This window comes from Ochotona curzoniae, unplaced genomic scaffold (assembly GCF_017591425.1).
Source record: "Ochotona curzoniae isolate NIBS_2020 unplaced genomic scaffold, NIBS_Ocur_1.0 scaffold_1852, whole genome shotgun sequence".
Classification (NCBI taxonomy): Eukaryota; Metazoa; Chordata; class Mammalia; order Lagomorpha; family Ochotonidae; genus Ochotona; species Ochotona curzoniae.
This window is the reverse complement of record NW_024467087.1, coordinates 20617267-20634461: the sequence shown is the minus strand read 5'-3', so window position 1 is coordinate 20634461 and position 17195 is coordinate 20617267. Positions and strand designations below refer to the sequence as shown.

The 17195-nt window shown below is 39.0% G+C and overlaps 1 pseudogene; it reads left to right on the top strand.

The window, feature by feature from the left end:
* The window catches only part of LOC121169484, a 134533-nt pseudogene that overhangs the window by 115947 nt on the left and 1391 nt on the right, over window positions 1-17195 (top strand).

Sequence of the window (17195 nt, the reverse complement as noted above, 5' to 3'; positions counted from 1 at the left end):
TCTATCAAAGTAGAAAGATCAAATTAACGTAGTGAGTGGTCGGCAGGCTCTCTCAAAAACGATAGCAGAACTAGTCAATCTCTCTTTCTCTCTTCCACACTTTCTGTTTTGGTCCTTATTCTACTTGATCTCAATCTAATTACTTCTTGCTGTATATTGTTTGTCTCCAGTCCTCCAGCTATCCTCAATGGGATTATCATCTGTGCTGAAACAACCATGTTTCTGGCCACATCACAGACACTGATTTCTGTTTGGTTCCAGAATAGTGAATATTTTTCTTCTGTTTTCTCTTCAATACTTTTTTTTTCTGGTGTGATTTGGCAGCAAGAAGTGAGGGTATTATTTTGGTCCCAAAACATAGCTCAAGTTTCTCACACTATAAAGCTAACTAGCCTCATAAAACATCACGACAACATCATCACCTCTTCCACTGACAGTCTATAAATAACAGAGGCCACAGAAGTCCTTTTCTTTCAAAAACACAGTGGGACCCTTTCATAATCCTGCTACCAGAGATCAGGGCCCACACCCAAGTTCATCACAATATTGAATGGTACGGTTAGTTTTTAATAGAAGCAGTCTATTGGGTTATGACACTAATTGCCATCATAGCTCATTATCCTTTACCTGAATAATGCATTCCCTATGACTGAGGCCATTTTTCCAGGAAACAAGTTCTTTGATCACATACAACATCAGCACAAATCCATCAAACTTGTTTTACCAAAATGGATGGACTATTTCCCATAGGTACCTTTATATATATATATATATATATATATATATATATATATATATATATATAGTGACTTCATCAAGTCACACACACACTATATATATGATGGAGAAGAGCAGGGCAGACTGTTTCTGGATTCTTGAGTTCACAGACTGCTGGTGTCAGAGACTAAGGTCAAACTTTGCAGGCAAAGGTCTGTGAGTGGACAAAAGACCAAGACCAAGGTTGAGGCCTGTGGGTGAGGTCCACAGATGGGCAATGGTCTAAGGCCACAGGAACTTGTGTTTAAGAAATCCTTGAGACAGGCACGTACTGAATTCTGTGCATGTGTCACACTGTTGCTTCCTGATCCTCAAGCATGGGCTGTCTAACATCAACATGGGTTGTAGCAATCAGTGTTTCTGCTGCATCACTTCCTGTAATTTGACTCCCCAAGCATCTCAGTAAAAGATTAAGCCAGCAAGTCTTCTAAACCAACTTCCTTTCTCAGAGAAGGGTCTTCCCTCTGGTTGCCTGCTTTCATAGTTTTTCACTTCTGTCTTTCTCTCCTCTTCTTATCTCAATTGCACGTCGCCCCTTCTCCAACCCCGGTCATGCTGCACTGAACGTGGTATTATATTTTTACTGATCAGGTTACCATTGTTATCAACACCAGAAAATATGCTGGTACTAAAGGCACATATAACAGGTTCATGGGCCTTTGAAGGAAAGGGATGATCCTAAAAATACATTTTCTCCAAGTGCAGACTTACAATACCCGACATCTTTTCTTTATTCCCAGGACCCATAGTAAAGGGCACACCCAAAAACAGAGAATGGATATCATGTGGAAGAATATTTGTCAGTTGGATAGGACACAGTGACTTGCAGAGCATAAACCTCTACCATGTAAATGACCAGAGAATTTGTCACATACCCAATGGAAACCGAGAATTATCAGTGATAGTCTGCTTACTTAGATCCTGGATACAGGGTGAGATATTTGTGTTTCTGATACTCTCTTTCCTCTCAGAAGCAAAAAATGCTGACACAGATTCAGAGTCCTTTGAGTCATTTGTCTACATGGGTTATTTAACCTTTCAACACAACAGACAGATAGCATTGGTACTTTCAACTAGTTTTCAGGTAAACTAGGTGAGGATACAGTACTCACTCAGTAAATACTAATCTAGGAATTTACTGTGCAGGTTTTCTTGTAGCTGTTAGCGCTTACAATAAATGGACTTCCGGAAGTTACCTTTAATAACATGAGGGCCCCTCGTTCAATTAGTAGAAAGATCTTTCATAGGTCAAACTTAGGGCCCTGGGCAGTAGCCTAGTGTCAAAAGTCCTCACCTTGCACATGGCAAGATCCCATATGAGGGCCAGTTCGTGTCCCAGCAGTTCCACTTTCCATCCAGCTCCCTACTTGTGGCCTGGGAAAGCAGTCAAGGATGGCCAAAAGTCTTGAGATGCTGCACCTGCATGGGAGACGCAGAAAGGATTCCTGGCTCCTGGCTTTGGATTGGCTCAGCTCTGGTCGTTGGGGCTACTTGGGGAGTGAATCAGGAAACGGAAGGTCTTCCTCTGTCTCTTCTCCTCTCTATATATTTGCCTTTCCAATACAAAGAAATGAATCTTGAAAAAAAAAAAAGGTCAAACTGAATTATCCTAGAAAAGAAAATTGCAGTATCACCTTTGAGTTTCCAGGCTGCCGGGCTGCACTACACATTCAGACATGCTAGCCAACATAATCAAGTGAGCCAGCTCCCTGAATATACAGATTTCACTAACTCTGCTCCTCTCATATATTGGGACTCAAGGTAGTTAGGCAAGCTGCTCAGGAGCAAAACAGTTAACAAGTGTTAGAAATAAAACTCAAACGTGAAGAGAGTGACCTCAAACAATATATCCCATCCCCTGCTTCCTCTGATGTCTGGATCCATTTAAAAGTTCCCTGATCCCCCAAGTCCCTTGTAAACACTTCAAGGACCTGTAACATTAAACACATTAGTAAGTGTATTTATTGTACTGAGTAGTGCTACGCTGAGAATTGCACTATTTCAGTGAATTACTCCTATAATGTCAGCCACTCTGATGAACATTCTTTAATTCTCACAGGAACCACATAAAGTATTGTTATCATTTTATAGGTGGTAAATATTGAAGCCAAAGATATTAAATAATTTGTCCAAAATGACACACCTAGTCAATGTCATAGCTGGTATTCAGAATCATGACTCTGTCTTATTTCATCATGCACTCCCAGAGTACAACCCACAACAATCACAACACTGTAGCCAGATTCCCTCAGAAGAGGAAAAGAGAGAATGTAGCCAAGATCTAAAAGAGATGACAACATCTTTTATAACCTAAGAAGTGGTATCCCTTTGCTTCTGATATGTTCAAACAGCAGTGCTCCAAAATTCAAAATGAAAGCCATATTGAGGTCCCACCTAACTCCAGTGAGATTACCTACATTAAGAAATCTATTAATAACACCTGCTGGGGTAGCTATGGGGAGAGAGGTATGCCACTTTACTGTTGGTGGAAAGGTAAGCTAGTGCAACCACTATGGAAGTTAGTAGAAAGAGTGCTAAGGCAACTAAAATTGATCTGCTGTTGGATCCAGCTATCCCACTACTAGGAATATATCCTAAGCAAATGAAAACTGCATATGAGAAAGGGATATGTGGCCCTATATTCACAGCAGCGCAATCTATAATAGCAAAGACATGGAAACAACCCAGATGCATACAGTGGTACATTTACTCCATGGAATATTACTCAGCCATTAAAAAGAATGAAATTCTACCATTTGCTACCAAATGGACCCAACTAGAAACCATTTTGCTCAGTGAAATAAGTCAATCTAACAAAAAAAAAGCAGATTTTTACTTTTATGTTGCCTGGCATCTATCTGTATAAATGAACACATAAATGCCAAAAAAAAATGCAGGCTGTGTGTAGAATTTTTACTAGACAGGGTTGATGACATTTCCCTTGCCTTGAGTGTGGGCATGCTTCTAGGCATGCATTTCATATAATGACCCTTGTGAAAGGAGAGCTAGACTCACTGACAGAAAGAACATGGGGTGGAATTTTCCTCACAGTATTTGTTTACTTTAAAGCCTCCTGCCCGCTGTTCTTAGGATTTCCAATTTTCTTTTCCGGGCCTATATAGATCTCCTTTATTCTTTTCTTTTTCTGCTGAGAAGCATTGCCTTCTGAAACACTCAGGCTCATAGTAGCAACCTAATACTGCCTGTTGCCTCTGCTTATCTAGAACTACCTAATCAAAGGCTCACTTGAGTTTCCTTAAGCATTTTTTTTTTCTTCCAAACCACAGCTGTTTGGCTGGTTTCATTTTGTCCAAATAAACCACAAATATTGGTTCCTTCTGCCCACTTTTTTTCCTGTATCAACTGTCCCATATCATGTAAAAGTATTCTTCTCCACATAAGGAAATTTACTGCCTCTACCAGGAAATCAAGCCCTCAGGTAGAGAGATTCTTTGTTACAACTTTATCCCAATCTGTCCCTAGGTTCTGGGTAAGACTTGTGGATGTTGTTTAAAGTTTACTTGTTCCCTCAATAGTGTCTGTAGTACTCTACACCGAACAAATGAATTCATGCTGATTTGTGGATCACTGGGAATACATTATGATGCTACCTTTTTAAAAATGACCCTTTACAAAACCATCTCAACTTTTTTCATTCAACAAAAATTGCTGTGTGCAAAGTGAGTAGTTACAGAAGTGTATCTGGCACTTAACCAAAATAGTGACAATTTTACCTGGACTAGAGGGACATAATAGTGACATCCTTCAAAAGACAGCTCAGGTGCTCTCCTGCTGGACTTACACAACAGGTCAGTCCTTCACATAACATCCTGGAATAATGGTCATATCACTGTCATATCACAATGACCTACCAAAGCGGCTTTTACTACCACAGGTCAAATATACGAACATGCTCTTGGAAAATCAAAGATTTCTCTTTGTTAATAAGTGGAGAATGGGATACTATATGGAACAGTTGAACAACTTATCCTACTGTCCAGACAGTATTTCCTGACTTGTTTTCCTTCTGAACCTTTGAAAGCATAATTATAGCTATATATCAAGTTCCTATAGAATATAAGATTGCCCAAAGAAATCTTAGGTGTTAAATTATCTTAATAAAGACTAGAAAAAGATCACATCTCATTCTTAGCATTGTTCCTAAGGCTGAGTGTGTTACAAGTTATAAAAAAGATGCTTGATAAACTTTTGAAATTTAATCAATTTGCAAGTTAGGAACCACCTATATTACATAAGTGGCAGTTTCTGAGTTTCTATGTGCTCTGATAGATTTAAAAAATCCGTTTTTATTAACTAGCAAACTATCGAATCTTTTTCATTGTAATATTTACCTTCTTTCTCTAACATATAGTATGAAACAAACCACCATCTCCTAGACTGGATATGAGGATGCTTTGGGAAATCACAAAAATACTTTTGTTGGGTCAAGACATTTTGAGCTGCCAAAAGTCTCAACTATTGTCTGAATGTACAGACCTTCCCTGTGAAACTGTAAATAAATCTACTTAAAAACATCAAACCAGGGAACAGCACAATAGTTCAATGGGATAATCTTCCACCTGCAAGCACCACACCCCATATGGGTTCTGGTTCATGTTCCAGCTGCTACACTTCCCATCCAGCTCCCTGTTTCTGGCCTGAGAAAACAGTGGAGGACGGCCCAAAGCCTTGGGACCCTGCACCCACGTGGGAGACCCAGAAGAAGCTCCTGGCTCCTGGCTTTGGATCAGCTCAGCTCCAGCTCTTGTGGTCACATGAGAGTAAAGCAGTGGATGGAAGATCTTTCTCACTGCCTCTCTGTAATTCCATTCTTCCAATAAATAAATAAATTTAAGAAGGAATGATGGATGGAAGGAAGGGAGGGAGGGAGGGAGGAAAGAAAAACAAAGAGAAAATAAATATCAAACCAGTGCAACACTGATGACATTTCCTTTCCAAGAAAAGGGAAGAAACAAAATCAATCCTGATTAAACATTTAGTTAGAGATAACTCATATGAAATTTCCAAACCATGCCAATTGATTCCTACCTCCCATCCTTGGCATGGGTAGGACAGAGGCCCATCTCCTTGGTTGGATTTACACAGACCTTCATAACCAGGCCCAGACTTAGCATTCTAGGTTGTTCTTTGTCTTCCTACACATAAATTACTGATGTTCATCAGATGCTCTGGTCTTCGGTCCCTAATCTTCATTGTGGATATGATTTTGTGTGATCTCCCCTGCCTGATTGTTTCTGACAGCTTTTCTTTACTAACAGAAGGTTGCTAGTACGGTAAAAGGAGGACAGGTTTTGGAGTCAGAATGTCCTGCTGTTGCCATTTACCAATCATATGCCTCTAGAAAACATTTCTTATTTTCTCTAAACATCAATTTCCTCACTTGAAAACTGAGGATATGAACGCTGTCTCTTTTGTGGGAATATTATAGAATTGAATTGATAATACATTTGCAACACCACACTGCTATTACTTCTTTTTTTTTTTTTTAATTGTTGCTTACATTGTATTATGTAGTACTGAGGCCTTGTTGGGGCTTTTAACTGCTATTATTTCTATAACAATTTAGATTTACTAATTTTTTTAAATTCCTAGTTCACAGCTTAACCTGCACCCAAGCCAAGACATACCGAACTCTGATATCTTATAGTACCTATGATATGTCTATAATCTTAATATTACTGTGTTTATAAGATGCAAATATTTTATCTTCCTAACCACACTGAAAACTCATTTGAAGCTAGGTATATGGCAACCTTCTCTTATTTGCCCAGTGTTACAGAGAACTTTCCAAAATGTTTGTGCAAGATTATAAATACAGAATGTATAATCCCTCAATGTCAGAATGATTACATCAGGCTTGATGGGTAATATGATTAACTAGTAAATATGGAGCTGCAGTTATCATTTTATGGAACAATTACCATTACTAAAAATAATACATAATGAATTTACTACATGGCAGATACCCTGCCATGATCATATTATGCCATTTCATCATCACAATCCTGTGAAATATGTATTAGCTCCATTTCACAGAAAAGAATAATAATTCTCAGAGATTATGCAAACTGTCCAAGTTTACATAATAAGTGAAGGAATCATGATTCAAACCTAGGTCATTTGACACTGAGTTTCAAGTTCAAACCAGCAGGTCTACCACCTTATTGAGGCATTTACTAATTTTCAAAGTTTATTTCATCATTGTTAATCAGAGTTTGCCTAGCTAAAAAGGAAAGAACTGCATATTGGGAAAATGTTGAACAATTGAAAAAACACAAGGGAGTTCTAGTTCATCAGCTCATCCACACACTCATTTAATTATTAATCATCTTTGAAGTGATGATCCAATCTCTGTGGGGGGAAAATGATCCAGGGGAGACAAATGGGCAGATGGTTGGAGGAGTGGATGGCCATGTGGGAGAGCACAAGGACTCTGAGCCTGCTGTGTCCTAGGAAGGCTAGAAGTGCATCAAGAGAAGAAACTGACTGGGGAACACTTACCATCACAATACACCAAATGGAATAAGAGCCTATTCATCCACTTGTAGCAAGAAAAAAGTAACAGTGCCCACTGCCTGTGTGGGTGGTCTTGGCCTTTTCCAGCAAGGTGTACATTTAAAAAAAGATTAGTACAATAGGGCACAAACAGTCCTATTGAAAACAGCCGCCTGCATAGACTTGGCAGATTTGTACTGTGGAACAGTTCCGTCTGACATTTAAAATGTGGCAAAACTACTTAAATCCAATTTAAAAATAAGTTTTCTATAGCCCCTTATTTTCTTCTTATAAGCATGAGTTCATTGAAGATGGCATCACAAGCTTCACATGATGCCCTTCAGAATGAATGCTTGCCAAAGACAAGAATGTGTGGCACCAAGTGATGACAAGCTGATTAGGCTGCAATGATTCCCAGGGTTTGTGCCCAAGAAGGCTGTTTCCTCAAGAAAGGAAGCCTGTGGGAGGCATTCAGGTTGGGATATGGAGCTCGATGTAGCACCAAACTACTGCAGCAAAGTTCACACAATGAACATGTGATCTCTCTGCTAAAGAGTGATTCATTTTCATCAACACATGACAAAGAGTAAAGAAAATAGAGAAGGATGTGTTCTGTAATGTCATTGAGGGCGCTCAACAACTTTGGCCTTCAGCTTGACTTGTGGAAACTGGTTGAATTTGGTAAAAAACAAAAAAACAAAACAAAAAAAAAAGGATGGCAAGAATTGGCTAAATTAGTCATGTGGCATTGCTACTGGCTATTCTTGTTCCACAACCGAAGATCTGAATTGCTCCTCAAGGACCTTAACAGACAGCTTTTACATCAGTGAGTTTCTGGAGCAAAACCATGTGCCCACATCCTCCACTATACTCTCTCATTTTCTTCCTGTACTGTGGCCAGGAGCTAGAAAAATATACAATCACTCTAAAATTAAAGCTTTCTTGTTTTCAACACTGCAGAGGTAATTCTGCCATTTTCTCCCAACCTCTGCTTCTGTGTATACCCTTACCCTACATCCGTGTGGGAAGAGAAGTTGGTATACTTATTAGTCACAGTTTCAAACTGGATCATGCCATTGTTGAACAAGTTAATAGTTATTAATTCAGAACCTATTCATGACACCCTCTCAAGTGTGCTTTTACATGAGTTCTATATCATTAGTGCATACCATCTTCTTTCTTCCTACCTCAGGAACAAACTTGGCATTCTTTGGTAATCTTTCTAAAGCACTCCATGTAGCTGATTAGGTCAACGGGCTCAGGGTGCTTCTTGAGATCTGGGTTTTCCTGCTGTCTTCCACAAATGCCCCCACTCAAACCCTGCCCCCCAAAGGAAAACGGCACATAGGCCTGAGGTTAGGATATGGCATAGATTCTATTAAGCCTTTGACTCAGTTGTACTTAAGAGTACTATACTATGCATTATTGATTACTGGCTCATTTTTTTAAGTAGTAATTAGACTTGGTTATTGTTCTTTACACATAATTTCCTTGATAAATAACTCTACAAATGAGTTGAGAAGGTAGGAATCCAAGTTTTCACAGTCTAGGGCTATCACACTGAAATTAGCAAAACCTTATATAAAACCCCTATGTTAGAACTTGAAACACGTATTACCTGGATTCCTCCTCCAACCCGCCCTTTTTCCTTCCCATCCTCCCCATATTATTATAGCAGTATAGTCCTTCAGCAACAGTCACAAGTACAACATTCTGCTATGTAAGGGTATCATGGCATTGTAGATATTTGCATTGGTGGAAAATCAAGTATCCTATTGTCAAGAGATATTTAACAGTTTCATTGGGAAGCCTCCTTTTATTAAAAGAGTAGAGATGCATAATGCAGCATATCTTTGTGTGAAAGTTCTGACTATTTCACACACTCACACACACACACCCAAAGACTTGCACATAAAGATTTCTGTTTGATCATATTATGCACCCTGCATTTGCACATTTGATTTAAGATGTAGTAGTTAGGAATTGAAATTTATGCTCATTAACTTCTCTGTTATTGTCATTTCATGTCATCATTCTAGATTACATCCACAAGATTGAAAGACATGAGACCTACATTTGAATTTACTAATTGGGAAATACATAGTAAATAGGATTGCATTAGAAGCTCCCTTCTGGTTGACATAAATTTACTAATTACAGTGTTTAGATCAGAGTTACATATTCTATTAGTTATGATACCACCTAACACTATGAATACCACCATCCAGTTCACATATCAGGGCTTATGATAATAGCTAATGTTTGTTGAGTAATTACTAGTTGCCATACTAAAGTTCTTACATATTCTTATAAGAATTTTACATATGTAAAACATACTTTACCCTCACAGGAATCCTTTGAAATAGGCAATACTTCTTTTACATATTTACATGTCAGAAAAACTGAGACACTGAAAGATAAGGTCAACTGGCTGAGATTTCTCCACACTTGGTACAGCAACGATTTAAAACATACAAGTCTATAGCTAAAACACATATGAAATCACTACATCTACTTGTTATTGAAAAACTGCAACGGAACTAGTGTATCATAATTTAATCTTTGGTGGACATACTGATCCTGTGATCCACACAGCTTTCACTTAGTGCTCAAAACCCACTTCCGTACAAATCCTCTGAGGAATTTCATTTATAGTTCATGCCAGAGGTCACTGACTTATGGTTTCTAAACTCCAGACACCTCCTGTAAAAGAAATAAGATTATCAGTACTTTTGTGATTGCATTCAGCCAGAGATCCCCTCTAACTGGATCGATATGGTGTTTTCTGACCTATGACTAAGCAGAATTCTTGCATATCATAATTAAAAGTCAACTTCAAGAATCCCACTAAATATTTAATGAGTGTTCTTGGCAGAAAGGCAGGGAGCCTAACTAAAGTCTCAAAAATGCCTCTTTAAACCCATTCACTGAGAAAGAAAATGAAGCAGAAGACAAGAAAGTTTATATTCTAAGCAGACACTTGCAATTATCACATTGGACCACGCATCTGTCTAGCCACCTTCTGTTCACAAGATGAAATTAAAACTTCGTGTGCTGGCTGCTATTCCTGTTAACTACAGTCTCCTTCTATGTGCCTGCAGGTAGGGATGCTCTGCACTGTGATTTCATTTCACTGACATTTTAAGAAAGCAGAGGGACCCTTCTGTTTTTATTTCCTTATGCCTAAAAGGTTCTGTTACCAGATTGCCCCCAGAAAAAGCTATTTATTGCTAATTCCTTTCACTGTCTTTATCGTTCCACTAACCTCTCATACATAAGCTTCATGGGAATATTTGACTGAGTAGGTGATGAGAGTAAAGCAAAAGAGGAAACAAATGTCTACCTTTGATTCTTTTCTATGTGAACCCTGGAAAATTCTTTACAGAAGCTGTTCAAGATTCTACTGATTTAATGAGAATTATTAACCTTAAAGTCGGAAAAGTAAATCTGAAAAAATTAATCATTTTTCAACTAGTGTGTTATAGACATTTACTATAGAATTACTTTTTAAAAAGATTTCTTTTTATTGGAAAGACAGATATACAGAGAAAAGTAGAGACAAAGAACTTCCATCTGCTGATTCACTCTTCAAGTGGCTGCCACAGTTGGAGCTGAGCCAATCTGAAGCCAGCAACCTGGAGCATCGTCTATCTCCCATATTGGTCATATTGGTCCAGGGTCCCAAGGGTTTGGGCCATCCTTGACTGCTTTTCCAGGCCACAAGCAGGGAGCTGGATGGGAAGTGGAGCAGGCAGGACTCGAATCAGTACCCATATGGAACCCCAGCACACTCAAGGTGAGGACTTGGCTATTGTGCTGGGCCCTAAAATTGTATTTTTAAATTATGCATTGTGAGATTGTATACTCAAAAATTTTTCAGGAATTTTTCCATAATATTTCCTACATACATAAGCATTTATTATTTAAATAAATCACAATAATCTCAATTAAATATAATTGAGATCATCAAGTGTAATTTCAATTTAAACAAGTGCTTATTGAGGACCCAATGTGTTTCAGAAACTATTATAAATTCTAAGGATAGACTGATGAGTAAAGGCAACAGTCCTGTGATATCAAGGATTAAGTCACTTCTTGTGACATCAGCATTGCATATCAGAGTGATGGCTTGGGTCCCAGCTCCTCAACTTCCAATCCTGTTTCCAAATAATGGACCTGAGAAGGCAGCAGCAGATGATTAGGTCCCTGCTACTGCCACTCACAGGGGAAATCAGGATGGCATTTCTGGATCCTGGTGTCCACCTGATCCAGCTCTGGCTGTTGGCTGTCACTTTGCGGAGTGAACTGGCCGAATGAGGATCATTCTCTTCATGTTTGTCGGTCTATCTCTGTTACTCTTTTAAATAAATAAATAGATTGTTAATAAATAAATTTTTCTTTTTAAGAATGTTCAGAAAATTTTAGGTCAAACTTCTCCAAGTCTTGATCCAATCTAACCACTCCCCTGCTGAAAACCATTCAATCCTATCAGAGCTTTCAAAGTCCTACAGAGCTGATCCCTCCCTCCTTTCCAGCTTCATCTGGTACCATTTTTCTCCCTTATGTTACCGTGTTCCAGCCATACTGGCTCTCCTGCTATTGTTCCTTGAGCACACTAAGGTTTTGTGCTTCAGAGCATTACCAGCATTCTTTGTTCCGTATGCTGAACTCTTCCCTTGCTGTTCATCTTCTGCTGCCTTCCCAGGATAATCAGGACTTGAACTGGCACTCTTACCTGAGATTCTAGAGCTGTAAGCACCAACTCCTCCTGCTGCTACAACATCAATTTCTGTTATCATTATGTACTCTAGTAGTTTTGAAGAACATATTCTTACTAAAAGCTTTCTTTCCTATAGAACCTGTGTTAACATCTTATGTAACAGTATTCAATATCACACCAGTTTAGGAAATACTTGTCAAGATAGGTTGGTGAGTAAAATATCTATTTTAGAGTAGCAAAGGATGCTTGAAGTTTTTGTAAAGAAGCAGATGAATATAGGCAGACATGAGTAAATAGGTATAATCTTTTTGTTCCAGTTTTAGACTGAGTATTGACTATATCATAGGATAGAACTATATTTAAGGAGGAGGCAGTTATTATGTACTTATAAAATAGCCACAGTTTCTATTTTCAAACATCATTAATGATTACTGTCAAGAAGATTTCAACTTTACCTAGTCTGCTTAAGCTCTGTTTATAAAGGAAGAATGCCTGGATCAGTATCTCTGCTTGTATGGTTAACGTCAACAAACTAGACAAGAATGCACTATTTTTCTCATTTGCAACTTTCAGAAGAGGATAGAAAATATGAAGTTAGTAAGAAAGGATAGCTGCAGTAAGTAGAAGAAAGGGGATGCTCAACATAAATTTGTAGAGCTTCCTACACACAGATAATGAGAATTTTTCCATAAGCACTACGTATTCGGTCCAAGTGGAACATCAGAAGAATGGGAATAAGAGGAACATGAGAAGGACAACAAAGAATTTATAGGAAGCATTCAAGTTGGGCAGTTAAAAGCATGAGCTTTGAAGTCAAACTTCGCTTCCAAACACAGTGCTGTCAGTTACAAGCATCAAACAAATTTTTTAGTTCTGTGCAACAGAATTTTCTGCAACAGTGAATATTTTCTTTTATCTGAGCTTTCCAGTAGTTCAGCTACTAGCCACATGGGGATGTTGGGCACTTGAAGTATGATTGGTGCAATTGTGGAGCTGAATTTCTAATTTTCCTTTAATTAATTTAAATTTCAAAGATCCATTCATAGCTAGTGGCTAATCTATCAGGCAGTATAGTTCTAGGTATCCAAAATTCTGAGATGGATGAACAGAGAAATATTAGCAATTCCTCTGCACTTGAAAGCAGGAGCCAAGAGGGAAAGACAGTAGCATAAAGAGGAAACAAGATGACAAATCCCCCACAGGAACTGAGAACAAACACTATTCTTGGGTCAATCATCTAGTCAAATAAAAACCACACAAGAAGATGGGTATCAGAAATGGCATTTTCTTAACAAGTTCAGAGCTAGGCCCAGGATGTATGTACCTTTACCTTAGATGTGGAACCCAAGATTTTCTCAGCTCTTCTTGACCCTATTTCTATTTCCAGCCTGCCTCATTTCCTAAAGTAATGTGTTCCATATATTTACTACCTGCTGGATAAAGTAGTATTTTTGCTTTATTGCTTTCAAGCTAGCACCTCTAGCTCAAAGTGATAGTATTTGTCTTTGATGAGTTGCAAGTGCTTTAAAGATAGTCCCAAATAACCCAACCACAAGTGAGAAAGCCAAGCCTTCTGAGATTCCTGGTTAACTGCATTAGGTCCTCAGGGCACTCAGGGTCAGAAGGGGCACTCTGTACTGCAGGGACTGTTCTCATCTGGCTTAGCCCTTGAAATCCCTGACATTAAAGTTTTCTTCTGAGTAAAATCTTTGTTATCAGAAACTATCACAATGCAAGTATGCCATTCCTGAAGCCAAAAATAACCACTTAGCACCTTTGCTTACTCTTGTTTCATATTATATTCTCAGAACCTCACACCTTGACCATTTCGATTTACAAAGTATATAATCAGAGTTTTGAATCACTGAAAATAGGCTGTCCAGTGTGGCATCGTCACTCTATAGTGCATCCAGAAACAGGAAGACAGGAAGAAGATCATCAGACAGCACCAAACTCATCAAAATTTAAATGTTTACCTCCTACACTATGAGACTCTTTTTACTGTGCCATTGTTTCACAGTGTTTGGTACAATATAGAGTTCAGAACCAAAATATGAAGCCATAATACATTTCAGTAAAAACTGATTTAAATGCTACATTGGTGATAAGAAAACAAAACAAAACAAAACAAAACACTGTTTCCCTGGACTGATAATCTTCCTGAGAACTTTATTTGGCATTTGAGCGTATACCAGTCAATATTTTTATGTAGAGATTTTAATTGACTCCATGAAGCCCTCAGTTTGGCCTCTTTGACTCCATGCTCCCTGAATCTGTCAGTGAAATAGTATGCATCATTTAGCCCCAAGACCTATATCTCATTAATGACACCAGTGTCACAAAAACTGAGTTCAAAGATAATTGGTAGTCAAGAAATGACACTGTTTATAGAACATAATGTTTTTCATTAAATTTAACAAACATTTCTGGAGCATCTACTATGTAGGGCTCTAAAGGACCGAAGCATACGTTTGGAAAGATATTTTCGTGTTTAAGATATGAGATATGGAATGTAATCTCTTCCTATTCATTATTTAATATTTATTTATCACAGTCTTATTTAGTATTTATGGTGTCAGAAACTATAGTAGGAATTTGGCTGATAACAGAAAAGGGAAGGTGCATTCTCTATTCTCGAAGAGCTTTGTAAGCCATGGGCATTTGTGTTTTATTTTAGTGTAAGGTTCAGACCTTCTTAGTCTACCTAGCACAAAAGGCTATTTATTTAGGCGTAGATCTTAACATTTCTTTTAGAAAAGCTATCAATGAAAGAAATGACGTTTAACATGATTAGATTTTCACAAAATAACCATGAAAATGCAGATGTTCATGTCAAAAAAATATGACTAGAGTGATAGGTATGTTCAAGGTACATAAGTAATCAAGTTTGGGTAACAATAGTAGGATTCATAAATGAATAACAAAAAGCAAAGCTTGAATGTAAGGATGATAGGTTACAAATCAGAGACAGTGCCCAGACCAGAGGAAAGAAGACCCAGACCTTCCAAAACGACCACCAGTTTGAGATAAGCAAAGGTCATGCAGTTTCAGTGGCCATGGTGCACGTCTGCCTCTGTGCACTCGATCACTCAATTCTATCAAAAAGAAAAAAAAATATGTGTTCCTCACCAACTGTGAGTCAGGAGAGGTTGAGCAGAGAGTGCTGCATGCTTCTAGGACTGTGAGGCATGTACATAATCTCACCCTTCCACAAGTCCCAAGCAAAGGCATTATTGCCTAGGCTATGAAGGTGGAGCACCCCGAGATACCTGGTTATGAGAAGGTCGCTGCTCTCTGCAGTTGGGGCCAACTTGGCAGGGATGAAGGGAGTTTCTGCACCCTATGACTATGGGAGTATTGTGCACAAAAAGTAGGAATTTTATGACTATATAATAGTGCGTGGTGTGTGACTGGGTCTCAGCACTCACAGAGAACTGCAATGATCTTTCGAGTGATTCACATGCTGGCATAGGGAATGGTTGTAGCCACCATGGGCTTATCTCAGGCATTGATCACGTTGAAAGGAAGGAGGTGAGGCAGTAATTCCACTAATAGTCATAATCATCACCTCCCTTTGCTGACAGCAGACCCACCATGTCCAACTTAGGTGTCACCCTAGACTCTTCACCCCACACTTGAACACAGGCCAGAGTACAGTGCCCAGTCCTAGCACTCACCTGAAGATATCCACCAAAGAAGCAGTGACTTCATAGTTCAGAGAAAAAACATCAGAGGAGAAAAGCAACAAGAGATTCCTAGAAATGCCTAGGCACTATTGGAGAAGCATGAGATGCATGAACAAGGGAGACAATATGACTCCCCCAAAGAAACAGGTTGAAAAAGGTTGATGAAATGTCTGAGAAGAGATTCCAAAAAGAGACAATATTACTGAAAAAATAAGAAATAAATACAGGAGTTAAGAAAATGCATATTTGGGGCCCGACGGCCTGGCCTACTGGCTAAAGTCCTTGCCTGGAATGCGCTGGGATCCCATATGAATGCCAGTTCTAATCCCGGCAGGTACACTTCCTATCCAGCTCCCTGCTTGTAGCCTGGGAAAGCAGTCGAGGATGGCCCAAAGCTTTGGGACCCTGCACTCATGTGGGATACCCAGAGGAAGTTCCTGGATCCTGGCTTTGGATTGGCATAGCATCGGCCGTTGCACTCACTTGGGGAGTGAATCATCAGAAGGAAGATCTTCCTTTCTGTCTCTCCTCCTCTCTGTATATCTGACTTTCCAATAAATAAATCTTTTTAAAAAAATGAAAATACATATTTGATATAGATTAAAATTTTGAAATGAGATTGAGATTTTGAAAAGAATAAAACAAATATTAGAAATGAAGAATGAAATGCTGTTTGGATTTTATATGTAACTATTTAGCTTAAACTGATGCAGGCTTCACTAAGGCCTGATTTTTTTTTTAAGATTTATTTATTTATTGGAAAGTCAGATATACAGAGAGGAGGAGAGACAGAGAGGAAGATCTTCCATCTGATGATTCACTCCCCAAATCAGCACAACGGCCGATGCTATGCTGATCTGAAGCCAGGATCTGGGAACCTCTTCCAGGTCTCCCACGTGGGTGCAGGGTCCCAAGGCTTTGGGCTGTCCTCGACTGCTTTCCCAGGCCACAGGCAGGGAGCTGGATGGGAAGTGGAGCTGCCAGGATTAGAACTGGTGCCCATATGGGATCCCAGTGCATTCAAGGCAAGGACTTTATACATTAGGCCACACTGCCGGGCCCGGCCTGATTTTTAAAGTAGATCACTCTGTGTCTGGTAGGTGACTTAACCCCGACGACCAAGACTGCATTCCTGTTTTTTAATGGTTACTTATAGGGATAAGGTTAGGCTAAAGGAATGCTCCGCACAGATAAAGGCACCTCTCAGCAAGGATTGGATATACAGAAAACCTGCTCCTTTGTTCATATGCCATAGAGACGCTGAACATAACAGCTGGTTGAGTCAACAGGAGGGGTAGCTATCAGACACCAAATGGCCTGGCATATAAGAATAGAAAAAAAAAAAGACGATCACTTACTAATGTATCTAGTAGATGGTCACTGACACCTTTGATATAGCCAGTGACCAGTAACAAAAGAAAGGAGCCTCAGATCTTTGTAATGACATATTTGAGGAAATGTAATAAAACCAGTGTCTGGGAGAGACTCACTCACTC